Source organism: Protopterus annectens, chromosome 13.part0 (assembly GCF_019279795.1).
Source record: "Protopterus annectens isolate FY-2018-M chromosome 13.part0, PAN1.0, whole genome shotgun sequence".
Lineage (NCBI taxonomy): Eukaryota > Metazoa > Chordata > Ceratodontiformes > Protopteridae > Protopterus > Protopterus annectens.
This window is the reverse complement of record NC_056747.1, coordinates 461,406,698-461,425,169: the sequence shown is the minus strand read 5'-3', so window position 1 is coordinate 461,425,169 and position 18,472 is coordinate 461,406,698. Positions and strand designations below refer to the sequence as shown.

The window sequence follows — 18,472 nt, the reverse complement described above, 5'->3', positions numbered from 1 at the left end:
TGTTCCCACGCCCTCCGACAAACCAAATCCAGGAGCTCGTCGAAGGGCGGAGACACCCAGGAGGCGGAGGGCTGAGCCCCAAAGGCCTTGAGAAGCACTGACTCATCAGCAGAGGGGGGTTTGGATATCCAGCCGCCTCGTTGTTTGAGGATCTCTAAAATGTCTGCAAATGAGACATCATCCGAGGACGACTTCGGGGACCCCTCCGCATCATCAAGATCAGTGTCCGATGTAATAGACTCGGGGAGTCCACGTGCTTCCTCTTGCACGATCTCTTCCTTGGGGACTCCTCTGAAGACAACTCCGAAGAACCCTCAGGAGGAGGGGAACCCCCAGTGGGGGTAACCTCAGGCCCAGGGGCTCCGCTGCCTAAGGACAGGGGAACTGCCAAAGACCCAGTCTCCACGCCCAGGGAAGGTGCCGGTAAAGCCGGAGAGATGGCCGAAGAAGACTTGGCCGAGGCACTCCTCATAGCTCTGAAAGCCGGACCCCCAGAATCCTGGGAGTGTCCGGTCCCCAGAGCCATGATAGCAGACGGAAGTCCCGCAGCCGAAGCACCGAGAGGGAGGCTCGGAACCGACAGCATAGGTCCCGAAAATCACCCCCGGGTCCAGCCGAAGAAGTCCGTGTACCAAACTCGGACCCGAAGGCCGGGGTTGGAGTAAGGGTCGGAGCCGACCCTAAGACCTCCACCGGCTCCAACAGCACCTGCTCCGATGGAGCCGAAGCGGTCGGAGGAGGAATGGCAATGACATGGGCATGGGCCGTCGGCTCCAAAGCCAACTGGGTCGGAGCCGAAACAAATTTTTGAAAGACTGGGGACTGGAACAGTCTTTGGAGCACCCTGTCTATGTCCGAATCTGACATCCTCGATGACCTAGAGGATACTGAACGGGTTCGAGATGGCCTCTCCAACGGCCCCAAGGGGCTAGGGGACCGGCTCTGAGGTGACTCGATGACTATCGGCGCCGAAGGAATACCCAAACTAGTTTCCATCGGTGCCGAGGAGGACTTCGGCGCCGAGGAGGAAGTGTCTGAGCGGACAACCTTCATCGGCTCCGAGACCAGTGGAGCTGACAAAGATGACCCGCCTCTCGATGCCCCAGCCATCGGCTCCGAAGCCAGAGGAGTCGAGACTGGTGGCATCGAGGCAGACCGTTCCGCCCTCGGCTCCGAAGTCCTTGGAGCCGAAGGAGAAACCTGCCTATGTCTTTTGGCGGTCGGATACGACTGACTGGTCGGAGCCGACGCCCTTTTCTTTTTAGCAGGAGAAGGAGAGGATGCTAAAGCTTCTTCAAAGGAGGGTTTTATAAGGCCTTTTAAAATGAGCTTATTTTTCCTCTCTTGGAGGACCCTCGAGGAAAAAGCGTGACACACGCTGCAGGACTCCTGCAAATGTTTTGCACCCAAACAATAAACACAGAGAGAGTGGTCATCTGTTATAGACATTTTAAAGTTGCACTTGGTGCACTTTTTAAAGCCTGAAGGTCTAGGAACCTGAGACATTCCGGTAAATTATTCAGTGAACTAGCCAAAACACAGTACAAACACTGTAATTATGACAGAAAAAGAAATTTTCTCTGCTTTGTCCTTCTTTTAAAAGAAAGAGAAACTATCAGCAGTATAAAGGATCCTTAAACAGAACCGAAGTCACCTAACAACCAAAAAGACCAGGAAAGGCCTTTCCACACAAGAGGTACTCCTAGTAAATCAACACTCACAACACAAGAATTTACCAAGTAAATTTCTCCAAACGCACTCTAAACACAAGATAGCTGTTAAAACAGCTTTTAGTTGAAGAATAAAGAAATTCCTGACAGAAAGTTAGTGAAAATAATCACTACTTAGCTCAGCCAGCTCGAGACCACGTCTTCACTTGTTAGCGGCAAACGAGATCTGGGGGACTGGTAGTGGTGCATCCTGGGATATAGTAAGCTCAGCCAATAAGAGACTTCGCTCTTTGGCATAAGCGTGCCGAGTCGGAGCCGAGGGATCGGCTCCGAACCCATCAGTCAGAATGTAGGCGAGATAGGATCACATAACATCCTCCACCTTTGGTTCTTTCACCCTCGTTTTGAGGTCTGAAAATGTGGAAGACATTGTAGACTTGCATGGCCAACATGCTCTCTGCGGCCTTGAACCAGTGACTGCACAGTTGTCAACCTCTTCCAAGGTGAGGAGAGCTTCCAGGGAGTGCAGTTTCTTGTTTAGACTCCTAGCATTAGGCAGCATAACCTTGAGTTTGTCTATAGTAGATTTTTTTGCATTGGAAGTTTGTTGTCTTGCTATTGCCTAAAAAGGCACTATGGGGGAGGCAAGCATCTTTGCCAGTATTTGAAAGCCTAGAGACGACAGGTGAAGACCATCTCTGGCAAAGCAGTGTGGTCTGTCAGCAATGTCTTTCCAGGCTGACAGATACTAGATCCCCCTGAACTGACACCAGAAACTAAGCCAATTGCTGAAGTCAATCATATTTGTTATATTGTGCCATCATCCTGGGTGAAGGTAGAATGCTCCTTAGGACTAGAGACATACCTGCCTGGAACACATAATCTGAGTGTTTAGTTATGTCTCTCTTCATATAGTTGAGGGGGGTATGTCTCAAGCCATTCACTCCAACACATATTATGACAGAGTCAATGGTAACTGTTGTTGACTGACTTGAGTGTGTACATGATTTAATGCATCCTGGCACCTGACAGGCAGCTAACCGTGATCTTCTCCTTGTCCAGCCTGGTGAGAGGGACCATCTGTGTGTCTTACTATGGAGTCTCCAATGACCAGAACATTTGGTTTTGAGGTGTTCTGCTTTAGATGCTTATTCACTGACATGCTGGTATATGTGTTATGTGTAGTAGATTTTGGTCATGTTCTAGTATATGTGAGTTGTTTATGCTTGGAAGGTGTCTGTTTTTTTTGGTAGGCTCTTAGTGAGTACCTCCACATATGTGGGTTTATATGTTGTGACCTTATGTGTGAGAGGCGATGTGTGTGTGGTGACAACCTGTTTGATGTCTTGCTTATTGTTACATGAGAGGATTAATTTCAGTTTCATAGTATAGTTACATCTCTCACATACTGTATTTGTTTGCTGTAGGAGCAAATGGTTGTCAGTATACATGGGGCAATTACTACATTGCCTCAGGATGCCCATGTCAATCAGGCTGGCTGGACAAATGTTGGGAAGCTGACTGTCCATTGTAGCAGGTTACACCTTAAGTACTGTTAGGGGGTGGGCAAGTTAGATCAGCTTTTGCTCTAGGGTTAACAAGGGGAAACATTCTATTGAGGATTAGGGATAAAAAAAGTGTGGCAACACTGCTCAGTGCTCACCTGAGTTGCCCACAGTGCAGCATTACTGTGCAGCTGAGTTGCCCGCAGTGCAGCAGGGAAGCCTTGGAGGGTTCCACTGACTGTTGACTAAGGAAAAAGCTGTAACTAGGCATTTATATCTATACAGGGCACCAATAAAAAGAAGTTATATACTCACCATAATGTTCCATCCGTGCTGTCCATTTCCATTCTTCCTCAACAATTGGGTTCAGATACAATTCTAGCATCCCACTCAGCCATTATTTTCAGCTCATGGCCACTAACAAAAACTCAAGCTCCTCCATTACCCATAATGTTCCATCCCCAAACATACCTCAGATCTTGTTTGCTGCCTTATTGCATAAAAGGAAACTATTATCAACACATTAACAGAAATCTGAATCTAGAGGTCAACATAAGGAACAGTGGTTCCCTTACAAGGTCTCGTTCTTCCAGATGTCATTAGTTCAAAGGTAGGGGGTTGGTGAGAGGGAAGTTGAGGAAGAATGGAAATGGACAACACAGATGGAATGTTATGATGAGTACATAATGTCTTTATCTGATGTCAATTTTCATTCATTTCTCAACAAATGGGACACAGTCCCCAGCTACCTGAAATCCCGGGAGGACTCTAAGGAAGGATATTGCTGAGCACAGTTGAGCCAAAAGCTGCTCTTCTCCTCGAGACCAGATCCAATTTGTAATGAATAATAAAAGTATGAGAGTTTGCCCAAGTAGCTGCCACGCAAATATTGTCCATGGATGCCCTGTAAAGGAATACTGAAGATGTAGACACAGACCTGGTTGAATGGGCCCTCAATGGTTTTGGTAAAGAAAGGCTTAATTTGTTATAGACAAAGGATATACAATCTGTAAGCCACTTGAAGAAGGCTATCTTCATGACGGGCTTGCCCAATTTGAAATCCACAAATGAAACAAACAATTTGTCCATTTTTCTAACATTTTTTGTTCTATGCAAGTAAAAACACAATTGTCTATGGACGCCCAGTAAGTGTAACATATATTCACCTTTGCTGGTAAAATTTGAAAAGAAAACTGGGAAATTAATAGATTGGTTGATGTTTGATTTTGACACCACCTTAGGAAGAAAGGAAGGACTAGTTCATAAAGCCACCCTATCCTTATGAATTACTAAGTAAGGAGATTTAGAAGACTGTGCTTGAAGTTCTGAAGCTCTTCTAGCAGAGCTGAAGGCTACTAAAAAAAGCAGTTATGTGCTCACCATAACATCACGTGTGTGTTATCCTATCTCGCCTTCATTTTTACTAGGATGGGTTGGGATCCGATCCTCGGATCTGCCTCAGCCTTTATTTTCAAGCTCGAGGCCTTCTGCCAGCTTGTGGCTAAATCCCTATCCTAGCATGCACTAGAACCATCTCCAGATCTTGTTTGTCCTAATTATAAGGTTATTAGTATTCTAATGAAGAATCTAGAGACTGATGAAGAAGGAGAGAGGTCAAGGTAATCCAATTTGTATAGACCTGGTCTTCTAGGAGTAAAATAAGTGAAGGGGAAATGGGGTAGGATGTAAGAATGAAGGCAAAGATTGACAACACACATGGAACATTATGGTGAGTATGTAACTTCTTTATGTGATGTTGTCCTATCTCGTCTTCATTCTTACTAGGTTGGGACAGCATCCCTAGCACACTGAATCTTGGGTGGCTCATGGGAGAATATTCCTTAGAGCCATGGATCCAAAAGAAGCTATATTCCTGGAGGCCAAATCAACTTTCTAATGAGTGATAAAAGTATGTGGTTAAGCCCTTGTTGCTGCAGCACAAATGGTTATCAATTGGTAACTTAGCCAGAAAGGCTGAAGAAGTTGCAACGGCTCTTGTAGAATGGGCCTTAACTTTTTTTGGAATTTCTTTACTTGAGACTTGTAGATAAAGGTTATACAATCTGAAAGCCATTTTGAAAGTGTAACTTTAGATACAGGGCATCCTTTCTTTGAATATGAAAAAGAAACAAATAACTTATCAAATTTTCTGAATTCTGCAGTTCTATGTAGGTAGAAACGTAACTGTCTATGTACATCCAGTTGATGTAACATGTATTCTGCCATGTTTTCATAATTTGGGAAAAAAACTGGTAATTCCATAGTTTGGTTCAAATTTGTCTCTGAAGCGACCTTAGGTAAAAAGGAGGGGTTTGTTCGCAAAAGCACACTGTCTCTATGGAAAAGCAAATATGGGGGCTTTATGGACAAAGCTTGCAACTCTGACACCCTTCTAGCAGAGGTGATTGCTATCAAGAAAATGGTTTTCCAGGTCAAAAACTTTACTTTGCAAGATGATGCTGGTTCGAACTGAGGAAACATTATGTGGGGTAGAATAAAATTTGGGTCCCATGGTGCTGGAGGGTCTCTGATAGGTGGCCTTAATAATAAAGTACCCTTGAGAGAAGCTTTGCATAGTTTATAAGACATTATGTTGAAGCCCGAGTCTTCCAAGTGAAAATTCAACATAGCTGCTAGCTGAACCCTGATAGTAGCTGCAGCTGCACTGTCAATGAAAAGTTTTGCTAGGAAATCCAGAATAAAACTAATGGTAGCAGAAAAGGGATCGACATGGTTATGGTTAACCCATGAGGAGAATCTTTCCATTTGCTTTTATAGATCTTCCTCATTAATGAGAAGAGATTATAACATGTTTAACTGAAGAGGAGAGGGCTGGAAACCTGGCTATTGTTGGAATTGGAGCTGCCAAGCTGTCATTTTGAGAGTGTGAAGGGATGGATGGAGCATTCCTGACGCATGAGTCAAAAGGTCTGGAACTGGGTCCAGAATCCATGGCTCCTCCCGAAGATGAGGCCACAGGAAGGGAAACCAGATTTGGCAAGGCTAGTATGGAGTTATGAGTATCAAGTCCCTTCCCAAACAACTGGCTTTCTGAAGGAGTTTGGGAATTAAAGGAAAGGGAGGAAAGGCGTAGAGGAGACATGGGGCCAATTGTGAATGAGTGTATCCCTTGACTCCCCTGGAGGGGGAATGAGGGCAAAGTAGCTGCTGCATATGGCATTCATAGATGTTGCAAAGAGCTCACAGCAAGGCTGGCCCCATTTTTGGAAAATCTTTTCCATTATTTTCCGTTTCAGAGACCACTCATGAGGCATCAAGATTGCTCTGCTTAGCTTGTCCGCTATCATATTGGATTGCCACGGGATGTGCATTGCTATCAGAAAATGTTGGGAGGAGGTTGCCCATTGCTATAATTTTAGAGCCCATCAACAAAGGGGGTAAGATCTGGTCCCTCCTTGTTTGTTTGTATGCCATACAACTGACATGTTGCCTGTCTGGACTGCAATAGTTCCCAGTGGAAGAAAGTCCTGGAATGCTTGCAAAAATAAAAGCACCGCTCTTATCTCTAGGACACTGATGTACAAGTGGGCCTCGTGATCCTACCAGGTGCCTTGGACTGTCTTTCCCAGATAATGCCACCCTATCTGAGAGGTGTCTGTGGTCACCACAGCCACTGGCTGGGGGATAACAAACGGTTGACCTAGAGTCACTTGAGTGGAGTGAAGCCACCATCAAAGATCCTTCTTGCAGGTTTCTGTTATAATTATTTTGTTAGACATCGGTAGTTCTTACATCAACCACGGAGTGGCTAGCAACCAGTGAAGAATTCTCATATGCAGACATGCTAGGGGAATCAAAACTATCATTGCGGACATGATCCCCAGGGTTTTTAGGAGAATATTTGCTTGGGCCTGCTTTCTTCTTAAAAGGTACGTCACCTGATGTCTTAGAACTTGGATCCTTTCTGGTGGAAGTCTCGCTGTCATTTGTGTTGAGTCTAATTCTGCCCCATGAATACCACATGCTGAGAGGGCATTAAGGCAGATTTTTTATAGTTTATTGTAATCCCTAGGTGGGAGCAGAGTTGCAAGATCATATCTCTGGCTTTTATTAGCAGATGCCTGGTTGTGGCAGTTAAGAGCCAGTCTAAGTGTGGAAACATCTGGAATCCTAGACATCTCAAGTGAGCCACTACTACTACCATACATTTGGTGAACACTATGGAGGCTGTAGTGAGGCCAAAGGGCAGAGCTCGAAATTGGTAGTGATGGCCTCCCAGCCAAAAGCGCAGGTGGCTCCTGGATCGTCTGTCTATTTTTATGTGGTAGTAGGCATCCTGGAGATCTAAAGAGCACATCCAGTTGTCTTTTCCCAGGAAGAGTATCGACTGCAGTGTCACCATCTGGAACTTGGTCTTTTTTATTGATTTGTTTAGAATGCTGAGATCCAGAATTGGTCTCCAGTCCTCTGTTTTTTTTGGAAATAAAAAGAATTTTGAGTAAGTTCCAGATCCTACTTGGTCTGCGGGGACTTCTTTGATGACTCTTTTGTCTAGCAACTTGTACATTTCTAGAGTTTCCTGTTTCTTTTGACTGGATGGAATGTCTGGAATTTTTTTATCTTTGGGAGGGGAAGTCAAAAAGGGATAGTGTAACCTCTGGATATGATGCTTTGTACCCATTTCTGTTTTGTCACTTGTTGACAGGCTTCTGGGTGCACAGATAAGTGACCCCCGACTGCCTCCAGAGCTGAACAGCCGGGCCTCTGTTCAGGATGGCTGAAAGGGCCTACCAAAGAAAGATTCTCTGTCACCCAGATTTTGTAGACCCCCCCTGCCACGAGGTCAGCGTCTTCCATTATTACTTTCCCCTCTGCCTCTGGGAGATGTTTCACCACGTGTCCTGAAAAGATCTCTGTGATTTCTGGAACCACATTTTACCACTACCTCCCTGACCCTTGGAATAAGGTCTAGTAGGCATGGAAAAACAGACCCCTATGGCAGACAGAGTCCGTTCACACCTGGTCAGTGTGTCCTTTACCTTAGGCTCGAACAAAGACGAGTCATCAAATGGGGCATTTGCAAAGGAAGACTTAAAGGGTTCTGCAAAGTCACATAAGCGCATCAAAGAATGGTTCCTTAGGGAAATTCCAGAACCCACTGCTATACTTGCTCAATCAGCTGCATATGAGAGGAGTCTCATGGAAGAGTTAACAACTGAGTTTAAGGTACCAAGCTGAGAAGCTACTTTGTTGACAACCCCTTCAGCTACTGAAACTTGGAGGGTATCTCCTAGTTCTTTCAGAAGATCTCTCTGCAGTCTCGTATAATGAAAAAGGTAGTTCAGCGATCTAAGGAAAAAGCTGCTGAAGAAAAAATGCGCTTTCCATACCTGTCCATAGTCCAAGACTCCTTTTTCAGGGGATGGAAAGAAGAAGATGTCTCAGAGTTCCTTCTTAGTGACCGTCGCCACAACCATAGCATCTACTGGGACTCCTGGTTAGAAAAGACTTGTCAAAGGAGAATGTAATAAATTTGTTTGGCTTTCTAGGAACAGGTTCCACAGAATCTGGGGACTCCCACTCCTTTCGAGAAACCAGGTCCATGAGCTTATCAAAAGGTGGAGACACCCAAGAGGTGGAAGTGCGAGATCCAAAAGCCTTCAGGTATATGGACTCCTCCGCCAAGGGGTTGGTGGAATTCCAGCTACCTCTTTGCTTAAGCATTTCCAGGATGTCTCCAAAGGAGACATCATCAGGAGGTGACCATGGGGACCTCTCAGTTTCATCAAGGTTCGTATCGGAAGTGATGGACTCTTCTGGGGAGTCTAAGTGCTTCCTCTTGCACAGTCTCTTCCTAGGAACCTCCTCAGAAGGGTACTCTGGGGAGGTTTTGGAAGAGTGGGGATGCTCTGTGGGGCATCCTGAAGCCTAGGATCTCTGCGTCGTTGTGGATGCAGAGGTATAGAGGGAGTCACCAAAGCTTTAGAGGGAGGAATATCCGGAGAGGACTGTGGATCTGTCTGTGGAGACAGCACCCTCCTCATTACCTCAAAAGCCACCATTCCTGATTTGAGGATGTCCCTGGATCCAAAGAAGTGCTGAAGGACCCCCCAACCAAAGACGATGGACCCGCTGCTGAGGTAGGAGCCAAACTCACCCAAGCCAAGGCCCAGAGAGGCAAAGTCAGATTCAACATCTGTCTGATCTGACTTGCCCCCCTCGGACCTGACTGGAGAGTGTTGGCTACTAGACTACATCCGAGCCATGGTCAGATCTGTAGAACCTGTGGTGGGTCTCAGATCTGACAGTTCCACTAAGACCAGCTCTGGACCTTCAGACTCCAAAGCCAGGGGTTGGATCTGAGCAGAGGAGGTGACTGTCTTAGGATCCGAAGCCCTGGAGGTTGGATCCAACAGTAATTTCACCAGCGCCGGTGTCTGTAAAAGTTTCTGTACCACCCGATCCACATCATCATCTGAAAGACTCCTAGAAGATCAAGTCGAGGAGGTGGGAGATTTTGTCCTTTAAAGAAAAGGAGATTTCAATATAGGGGAGATTGGTTCTAAGGTTGGAGACTGACTGCTAAGTCCAAATTCAACCGGCATGGAGCAAGAAGGTGTCAGAGCTAATGAAGTTTTGCCAGATTTGGTAGCCCTGGGATCTAAGGGGAATGGTCTGGGGATTTTATGTGTCAGTTCCAATGGAGTAGAAGAGGAAGGCCTCTTTAAGAATATGTCAGATTTATCAGATTTAGAAGAGGGAGATTTGTCAGGTTTGGATAAACCTAGACCTTCTTCCAGTGCTCTGAGGAGGGTTTTTTTAAAAGACCTTTCAGGATCAATTTGTTTTTCCTCTCCAGGAGTGCTCTATGACTGAAGGCATGACAAATGGAGCATGATTCCTAGAGATGGATAGCCCCAAGACAATAAACACAAAGTGTGTGTTTATCGCTAAGGGGCATTTTTTTACCACATTTATCACACTTCCTGAAGGCCGTTGGTTTTGATTCTTTACCAGACAGTTTCTTTTTTAGACCAACAACTACATGAAAAAACAGGACAGAAACTTTTATATAGATATATATATATATATATATATATATATATATATATATATATATATATATATAAACAAGCTAGACCCTCTAATTTAAATGGGTCAAGCTATGAGGAAAACGTAAAAAACAGAGACAAAGCCCTGTAACTTAAACGGACCTTGACTCAGAACAAACAGAGATAATAAAGACAAAGCCCTCTAACTTAAATGGGCTGTATTACAATTCTCTAAATTAAATGAACTGTAATATTATTACGGAAAAGAGACACTAACAACAACAGAGAAGAGGAAAGGGCAAAAAACACTAGGGTTAAAAGCCCTCTAACTTAAATGGGCTATTTAACAGTTTTATTACAGATTAACAACAGCCGGGAGGAGGGGATAGAAGGCCTAACGAAATACGATGGCCAACATAAAAAAACTCAAAAAGCAAAAATATCCAACTACTAGTAGACGCAGTCAAATGTAAAAATTAGAAAGAATATCCACAACTTTAAAGTTTACAGTTAAAGGTATCAAAAATGATAATACTTAGCCAGAGCTAACACACGAATGCCCAATCTTGTTTAGCAGCAAATGAGATCTGGGGATGGTTCTAATGCATGCTGCGATAAGGATTTAGCCACGAGTTGGCAGAGGGCCTCGAGCTTGAAAATAAAAGCAGAGGTGAATATGAGGATCAGATCCGTACCCAACCTAGTAAGAATGAAGGCAAGATAGGACAACATCATATCTACAGTTTTCCAGGCCATACATTTCAACTTGCATTTAGTTGTTGGTCCAAAGGATGAATGAATTAATGATTGTAATACCAAATTTGCATTCCATGGCAGAGATGGATCTTTATAATGGTGTCTCAAAAGATGGGTGCCTCTCAAAAAGGCTTTACTAAGTTTAGATGAGGCCAAGGAGGAGTTTTTAATCCCAATGTGCAAATTAGAAATAGCAGCTAGTTCTACACTAATAGTTAAAGAATGGCTCATTCATTGAAAATCGTTGCCTAAGAATTCAAGGACATTATGCACTGGGGCTGTAAGGGGGTCGATATGTTTCTGCTGTGCACAAAAAATAAATCTCTTCCATGTACTTCTGTAAAGTTTCCTTGTAGAAGCTTTGTGAGAGGACAAAAGTATATGAACAACAGGGGAGGACAGCATATGTTGGTTGGCTATCAATGGAAGTGGAGAAACCATGTGGTCAGTCTTAGGTTCGAGATATGCAGGTGAATCGTGCTTGTCAAGTGAGACAGAAGGTTCAGAACTGGATCCAGATTCCATGGAGGGTAGATTAGATGAGGACAAAGGAAGGGGAACCACATTTGTCAAGGCCAGTAAGTGGCAATGAGAATGACTCTGCTCTTAAACCAGGATGCTTTCTGCAGTATTTTGGGGGTTAAGGGAACTAGAAGATCAGCATAAAAGAGACAAGGGGCCAATCATGTAGTGCAGCATCTCTCGGTGACTCCCCTGGCAGGGGGATTAGAGCAAAGAACCTGCTAAATCTGTTGTTTAGGTGAGATACAAATAGTTTGTAGCATGATTGGCCACACTGGTGAAAAATCATTTTTGTTACATTCTTTTTGCGAGACCACTCATGAGTAGACCTGCTCAGCTTGTCCACTATCATGCTGGATTTCCCCAAAATGTGCATTGCTATCAGAAATTGGTTGGATGACATCGGCCATTGCCAAACTCTGAGAGCTTCTCGACACAACGGGTAAGATTTGTTTCCTCCTTGTTTGGTGATGTACCAAACTACAGATATATTGTCTGCCTGAATCGCAATTGTCCTAGAATGGAGAGTCTTGGAATGCCTGCAAAGCTAAGAGCACTGCTCTCATTTCCAGGACATTAATATGCAAATTGACCTCTTCAGGGCACCATGTAACTTGGACTGTATTTCCCAGCAACTACCCTCCCAACCTAGTCTGGGATGCGTCCATGGCCACTATGGCCCTGGGTTGAGGAAAAATGAAGAGACGGGCTTGTAGAACTTGATCTGAGTGAATCTACCACCATAGGTATCTTTTGCACGCTTGGGTAATTCTTATCTGAGTGGATGTGTTGATGAAGAATGGACCACTGATTTGCTAACATTCAATGAATCTTCATATAAAATTCTTGCTAGTAGAACAAAAATTATAGCACAGATATTGATCCCAAGGACTGTAGGATTAATTAGGGTGATACTGCAGAGCTGTGAGCTATTTTCCTGACCTGGAATCTGACAGTTTGTACTCTTGACAGAGGAAGAAAAGCTGTCATGGATAGTGTGTTGAAAATGGCTCCTATGTACTCCAATGTCTAAGATGATTCTGAGATTTGTTGTAATTTATGGTCATCCCTTGATGGGAGCAAGTCTGGAGTACCTGGTCTTGAGCTCTTATCAGTAGATGCCTGGTTGGGGAAGTAACGAGCCAGTCTCAAGTGAGCTGCTACTACTGCCATGCATTTGTTGACCACCCTGGGGGCTGTGGCAAGGCCAAGAATGGATAATGATTGGCTCCCAGCCAGAAGTGTAAATACCTTCTGGATTGTCTGTTCACTTTTATGTGATGGTACGAATCCGGAATGTCTATCGAGCACATCCAATCATCCTTGCACAAAAAGGGCAGAGTAGACTGAACCATGACCATTCAGAACTTATGTGCTGAATCAATTTGTTCAGACTGCTGAGATCTAGAACTGGTCTCAAGTCCCCTGTTTTCTTTGGCACTAAAAAGAATCTTGAGTAAGTTCTGAATCTTATCTGGTCTGGAGGTCACCTCTTGGGTGACTCTTTTTTTCTAGCAGCGTTTGTATTTCTAAAGTGGCTGTTTTCCTCTGACTGTATGGAATATCGGGAATTTTGCAAACCAGTGGAGGTGGCAGGGAAAAGGGAATTATATAACCTCTGGAAATAATCATCTGCACCTTTTTGTAATGTATAGCCAGGCTCTCTGGTGGAGGAATAAATTACCCCCAATTGTCTCCAGATGTGGACAATCGGGCCTCCTTTCAAGACTGTTGGTAGGGTCTATTGGAGAAAGAATCTCTGGAACCCTGATTCTGCAGGCTTCCTCCACTTTGTGGGTGGGGTCTTCCATTTGAGTTCCCCCTGGCCCTGGGGTAGCTATCTCCACAGATATCTTGGAAAGCACCCTGGGAATTCCTGAATCACATTTTCCAACCTCCTCACTGATTCCTTAAAAAGGTCTTTTGAGGAGTCGAAAAATGTACTCCAGCTGCAGAGAGAGTTTTTCCATCTTGCTCACAGTTGGAGTGTGTGTCCTTAACTTTAGGGTCAAGCAATGGGCTTCAGTCAAAAGAAGCTTTGACAAAAGAGGACTTGAAGGGCTATGCAAAGTCACACAAGCACATCCAGACATGCCTCCTAATAGAAATGCCTGCACCTGCCACCCTTGAGGCACCTTCTGCTGCATGGGAGATGAGCTTCATGAACGAGTTCCTGATCGAGTGAAGGGCAGCCTACTGCAAGGCTGCAGAAGATTGAGCCTCAGGAGTACTGGTCCTGGAGATGGAATTTGAAAGTTCCTTAATCAGATCCCTCTGTAATCTTGTGAAGTGTGCCTAATAATTCAGTGATCTGAGTGCAAAGGTCACTGAAGAATACACACACTTCCCAAACAAGTCTAACATCCTAGTCTCCCATTGGGGATGGACAGAAGGACTCTGCTCCATTTTGGTGGCCACCACCACAACCATGGCATCTACAGGAACTCCCTTATTCCAACATTCCTTTCCTGCAGGCAGTGCCAAAATCTGGTCTGTTCTTTTGGGGAATGGCTCAACTGTGTCTTGTTCTTTCCATGCCCACTTAGAGATCAAGTAAGTGAGTTCTCCAGCAAGGGAGTCACACAGGAGGTAGATGGGTCAGACCCAAAGGCATCCAGGAATACAGATTCCTATTTGGAAGGGTTATCAGTGGACAAACCATCCCCCTGCTTAAGGATTTCTAGGAAGTCTCCAAATGAGATGTCTTCAGGTGGAGATCATGGGGACCCTATTGTATCACTGAAATCTGTATCTTCAGTGGCAGACTCCTGAGGAGAGTCCAAGTGCCTCCTTTTGCACTTCTTCCTAGGGACTTCTTTGGTGGGGTGTTCCAGAGAAGTATCGGAAGAAATAGTAATACCCTGCTGGGTAGCCTGGACACTTTGGGCTGGCTGTCCCTTTGGAGTGGAATGATGGGGCTCAAAGCACAGAGACATATGGGATCCACAGGGTAGATCCAATGGGGAGGAGCCATCCATCCTGCAGAAGCAGAAAACACTCTCTCCACCACCTTGAAGGCAGAATGTCCCAGGGAGAAGGAAGTCGACAGAGCTGAGAACCCAAGCTTCCAACCCATCGGCTCCCCCTACCCTGAAGGCAATTCACCTGAGGCAAAGGCCAGAGCTGACCTATCCAATGCCAAAGTTCAGATGGGCAGAGATGGCTCCAACAGGTTTGGAGTCTACGCTAACACCTTGGATAAGACAGGTACACTTCAGCTCTGAGAGTTGTCCAGCTCCAAAACACTCACATCCTAAGATACTATGATCTTCGTATCCAAACCAGATGGATTCAGGGGCTCCAAAATGACAATACAGATCAGACAAGGAACCAGGATTGGAGGTGTAGTTGGTGTACTACTAGAATGAGCTTCCTGATCTGAGTGGTTAAGAGCCAGAAGAACTTCCATCAGAATCTGCACCAGGAGAAACTTCCTCATCATTCCATCCACATCAGCCTCAGTCAGGCTTCTGGAAGAATGAGATGATGCCATCGAGGGAGACCTGGAGTGCCAGCGGGATTCCAAAAAAGGGAGATATGTACCCAAGAGGGTATTGGATCTGTGATGGGAGAGTAATAGGTCCTTGGTAATGGCTTCAAATCTAAAAGGATATGATCCAAGGAAGTTGATTTAATCTCTGATGCCACTTCTGGGAAGGGGCAAGCATTGGATCCAATTTTTTTATCTTTTTCTTCAAGTGCTCCATCATCAGATCCAAGGATAAAGTTGAGAAACCAGATGGTCCCAAAAGCTTGCCAGAAAGCTCCTTTTGCTTAGGTTTGGGGGGATGAGCCCCAGATAAACCTTCAGAGAAAGAGAAAAGTAGCAAACCTTTCAAAATCAGTTTGTTTTTCCTGTCCATGATGGCCCTATAATTAAAAGATTTATAAATCTTGCAATCTGTTTGAAGGTGATCTTGGCCAAGGCAATATATGCATAAAGAGTGAGAGTCAGAAAGTGATCATCTGTGACCGCATTTCTGACACTTTTTAAACCCTGATGGCTTCTCAGACATTTTTAAACCCTGATGGCTTCTCAGACATTTTTAAACAACAAATAGCAGAAAAATGCAAAAAACTGTTTTTTTACACACACACACATATATGTATATATATATATATATATATATATATATATATATATATATATATATTTAACCAAAGAAAGGGAGAAAGAGAGAAAGATACCAACAATTGTATCAAGAATACACTCTACATATATAAAAAGTGGTAGAGAAAAGGTTTACTAACTACTGTAAAAAGGAGTACAGAAAAGTGTAGGAAAGGGAGGTAAAACAGATACTACAATAACAAACGACAAATATGACAGCTATATTGTTAAGGTTATAAGCAATGTAAATATAAAATCTTTAGACTTATCTCCAAAATAACTACACTAAGCTTGAGAGCTCACCGCAACAATGTCCAAACATGAAAGCAGCAAACGAGATCTGAGGTATGTTGGAAGACAGAGCATTATGGGTAAGGGGGAGCGCAAGAGTTTGTTAGCGGTCACAAGCTGAAAATAACAGCTGAGTTGGATCCAAAGATCGGATCTGAACCCAATTATTGAGGAATGAATGAACACTGACAACATCAGATTCCCCATTGTGTGGTGTGCAGCTAAACGCAAACACAAGGCTTAAATACAAGCTAATTTACACAGTTATAACACACGCTACCACTAGGAAAACCCAACACAGAGCCTTATGCCAGCAATTCCCAAATCAGATGGGTCCTGAATAACACATTTCTGTTACAACAGTGCAGGGAGACCCTCTTAATGTAAGATGTCTGGTTGTAGTGTTCAAGTGACATCAAATAGTCTAGATTCAGCAAGTCAATGCTGTTTAAGGCAAAAGTAGCAATGATACAAAGTGTAGAATGAAGCAGTTACAGCAGCAAAAAAACGTAAAAATGAAGCAGCAGTTCAATAAAATATAGTTCACAAAGTGCAATATAGGCTTAAATTATAATTATTTTTTAAAAGATTTCAGTGGATGTCTTGGATTTCTGTTCAGATACACTCCAGACCTCTGATTAAGAACAACATACTCTGCGCCGCTCCAGTAAACTGAGCGTAAACCTGTGCAAATGACAGTCTTAAATACAAGCAAATTTAAACAGTTTAAACGCAAACTACCAATAGGAAAACCCCACCTAGAGCCTTATTCCAGCAACCCTCAACTCAGATGGGTCCTGAGCTACATACTTCTGCCACAAGTGTGCAGGAAGGCCCTCTTAATGTAAGATGGCTGGTTTAAGTAGGGTTGCCACCTTCCTCCGTGGCTAAAACTAGAGTAAAGCCACACCCTCATGTCACCAGTAACCCCACCCACCCCACCCCCTCTCCCACCTACATTCTGCCCATTTTGTGACAATGCAATGACATCACTCTGCGGGAACGCCCTCTTTTTCCGTTCCTGCTGCCTACTTTCGGCTGATTTACTATGCTTTTCTGTAAAAAAAGCATAGTAAATCAGCCGATTTACAAACTCCGATAGTCTGTTTCCTTTCTGAAACAGAATATTGGAGTTTGAACAGTGTTTTCCGGACCACCAGAGAATCAGTTTGATTTCCGGATAGTGCGGAAAAAAATGGAGGGGTGGCAACCCTAGGCTTAAGTGCTCAAGTGATACCAAAAAGTCTAGAGTCAACAAGTCTGAATCTAGCCTACGTTATTTAAGGCAGAAGTAGCAATGATACAAAGTGCAGAATAAATTATACTTATTTTTAGAAGATTTCAGTGGATCCCTTGGATTTCTGTTCAGATGCACTCCAGACCTCTGGCTTAGAACACCAAACTCTGAGCCGCTCCAGTAAACTGAAATGACACAATCCTAAATTTACCTAAGTAAGAAAAAACACACCTAAACAATTACTATTACAGTATTTCAGAAGCTGGAGATAGTAAGGGAGGAGCAATAAGAAAATTTCCACAAAGGACAAGAAATACCGGAGCCCTCGGAAGCATGACTGATCATTTCAGATGGGAAATGAGATCGGAGGTGGTAAGGTGGAGACCAGGGAATTATGGGTAAGGGAGAAGTCAGGGCCCTGGAACCAAAGGGCTTCAAGATAAGTGCTGAGGTCAGATCTGGTCAGATCCGACAGCCTACAGTTGAATCGGATGAAAAAAGACAACATTGGATCACACTACTCCCCCCAAGACCACAGCATTAACATCAACCTACACACACACACACACACACACACACACACACACACACACACACACACACACACACACACACACACACACGCACATGCGCACACACACACACACACGCACACAAAAAAGGGATTTGTAGAGAAAAAGCTATCTACCGTCACAACCGGCAATTTCCATCATATCTATCCATCACTTCGTAGGCCACAGAGAAACTCAGCACATATAACAACAAATCAGTGTTTTCAGCTTCATATCAAATTCAACTGTCCTCACATCTCTTTACCTCCTGTAATTCAGCCAAACCCTGAACTCCAAGAATATTACACATTTCCAAGGAAAACAACTCAGAAGACTCGCATAGTGTCTGTGAACAAAAACTTCCACCGATAACTAATAAAAGCAATAAAAAATGTCTTGGATAATTGTAAAAATCAACAGTTTCATGCTTTTACAAATTATTCAAGACTACTTTTTATTGCCTTTACTAGTTAAAGGTGGACATTTTTGTTTACAGACACTATGCCAGTGTTTTGAGCTGCTTTTGTTGATTTCTGACTATACAATCTCATGCTCTGTCTTTTGGTCATCTCCAAGACTATGAACCTTCGCAGCACAGGTCCACTAGGATCTGACAGTCTAATCCCTTTTTTCCTAAAGAAGTACGCAATTTGCATTACTAAATAGCCCACTATGTCTTCAATTGCTCTCTCTCAAAAGATTTTTCCAGACATATTGAAAAAATGTTCTAATCATGCCCATTCTGAAAATAAACAAACCCTCATGTACTGCTGCCATCCACCGAATTCACTTCTCCCACACCTCAGCAAACTCATA

The 18,472-nt window shown here is 43.9% G+C and overlaps 1 protein-coding gene across 1 annotated transcript in view; it reads right to left on the bottom strand.

The window, feature by feature from the left end:
* The window catches only part of UNC13A (unc-13 homolog A), a 5,702,976-nt gene that overhangs the window by 4,499,488 nt on the left and 1,185,016 nt on the right, over positions 1 to 18,472 (bottom strand). The gene's annotated exons all lie outside the window — the stretch shown is intronic.